Here is a 2,576-nt window from a genome sequence, read left to right as displayed (position 1 = left end):
AAAGCAAAAATTTTCACCGCTAGACCAACATTCTCACATGCTAGATGGAGAAGATTGAAGTTCTTAACGATTTCATTTTACTTGGATCAACAATCAACACCATTGGTAGTAGCAGGCAAGAAATCAAAGGACATGTTGCATTGGGAAAATCTGCTGTCAAGGACTTCTTCAAAATTCTAAGGGCAATGATAGCAGTTTATAGAGTAGCATGTGCTTGACACAAGGCATGACATTTTCATTTGCTTTCTATGCCTCTGAAAGTTGGACGATGGGTGACAGAAGAATTAGTGCCTTTGAATTGTGATGTTGGCAAGGAGCACTGAACATCCCACAGATTGCCAAAAGAACAAACAGATTTGTCTTGCAGGAAGTGTAAGCAGGCTGCTCCTCAGAGGCAGAGATGATGAAATTTTGTCTCACGTACTTTGGACATTTAATCAGGAGGGACCATCTTTTAAAAAAGACATCAAGCTGGAAAAGGCAGAAGGTCCGCAAGAGAGAAAAGCCTTCAAAGCAATGACTGGTGCAGTGACTGCAACAGTGGGCTTGAGCGTGGTGAAGACTGTGATGCTAGAACAGGCCAGGGCAAGATCTGCTGTTCCTAGGGTTGTGGTCAACTCAGAGGGACTTCACAGGGACATTCAGACCTTTGGTCATAACCCTGCCTTTTGGCCATGTTGGGCCTGACAGATATGAGTCATAGAAGGGCGAAGGAGTGTGTATATTTGGGAAAGTAGAGACCCTGGAAAAGGTGAGTGGATTATACAAGACTGGATCGTGATTGGCTGTGTGTGGGGAGAGGCACACCAGAGCTCCTTGGTCTAGGTGTAGGTTTTGTATGAGCACAGCGACATGTTCTGGATGTGTGAGCTTGCACTGCTGAAAGGCTAACTATTAACCATTGCACCAGAAACCAATTTTTTTTAAGAACTCCAAACCTAAATCAAACAAACAAAATTATAAATTAACCCCAAATATCATTTACCTGCAATAAGAGTTGATGCTGACTCAACGTGAGTGACTTTCTAAGACAGAGTTGTTGTTGTTGTTAGGTGCTGTCAAGCAGACTACGATTCATTGTTGTTAGTTGTTAAGTCATATCAAGTCAAGTATTACCCAAAGTGACCCTATGAACAAGCCATCTGACCCTTATCCTGTACCATCCTCACACTTCCTGACACTTTAGAGCCCACTGCCGCAGTCACCATGTCAATCCATCTGTTTGAGGGTCTTCCTCTCTTTTGCAGACCCTCCACTTTTCCAAGCATGATTTCCCTCTCCAAGGAATAATGTCTCCTAGCAACATGCCTGAAGTATGTGAGAGGAAGCCTTATCATCTTTGCCTTGAAGGAGCTTTCTGGCTGTACTTTCCCCAAGACATATCTGTTTGTACTTTTGACAGTTCATGGGAGAGTCAGTACTCTTCTTCTACACCACAACTCAATGGCATCAATTCTTCTTCTGCAATCCTAATTCATTGTTCAGCTCTAAGGCACATAGCAAGTGATTGAAAAGGCCCTTGCCTGAATAAAGTGCACATTAGTCTTCAAATGACACCATTACTTCTCAGCAATTTGGAGAGGTCCTTGACTGCTGACTTCCCCAATGCAATACATCTCCTTTTCTCCTTACTCCTAGTATCAAGTGTACTGATTGTGGATCCAAGATGAAGTTACTGAGTTTTCTCCACCTATCACGATGTTGTCTATTGGTCCACCAGGGAGAATTTTTGTCTTCTTCATATTAAGATGTAATCCATATTGAAGGCTATAGTCTTTGACCTTCTGTATCAAGTCCTTCAAGTCCTCCTTACTTTTAGCAAGCAAGGTTATGTCATCTACATAACACAGTTTATTGATTAATCTTCCTCCAATCTTGATGCCACATTCTTCTTCATAGACTCCAGCTTCTTTCTTTAAAAATGTCTTATTACATATGGGTTTGCTTACAAGGTTCATATAAATTTTGTTTCACACTATCCTTCATTAATATTGTGTTTCATAGAATCCAGCTTCTTGAATAATTTGCTCAGTTTACAAATTGAATAGGTACGGAGAGAAGATACAGCCCTGATACACTCCTTTCTTAATTTTAAAATATTTAGTGTTGTCCTTATTCACTGTTGGTGGAAGTGTAAAATGGTGCAATCCCTGTGGAAGGCGGTGTGGCACTTTCTCAAAAAGTTGCAAATAGAAATACCATTTGACCCAGCAATTCCACTACTGAAAATATACTCTAAAGAGACCATAACTGACATCCAAGCAGATATATGCACACCCATGTTTATCGTGGCTTTGTTCACAATAGCAAGGAGTTGGAAACAACTTAAGAGCCCATAAACAAACGAATGAATAGAGAAGCTGTGATATATTCACACAATGGAATACTACATTGAAAAACAAGGAACTCATGCAATATTATTCAAAATGGGTGACCCTGGAGGACATTATGCTGAGTGAAATTATCTCAGTCACAAAAGGAAAAATGCTGCATAGTGCCACTGTTGTAAAACAGGACTGACATGGGGGTTGGAGGAGACTGAGAAAGATGGGATAAATAATGTATACTGCATTGAA

Source organism: Elephantulus edwardii, unplaced genomic scaffold (genome assembly GCF_000299155.1).
Source record: "Elephantulus edwardii isolate Elephantulus edwardi_28Jun2011 unplaced genomic scaffold, EleEdw1.0 scaffold00223, whole genome shotgun sequence".
Classification (NCBI taxonomy): domain Eukaryota; kingdom Metazoa; phylum Chordata; class Mammalia; order Macroscelidea; family Macroscelididae; genus Elephantulus; species Elephantulus edwardii.
The sequence above is the reverse complement of the archived record's forward strand: the minus strand, read 5'-3'. Positions refer to the sequence as shown.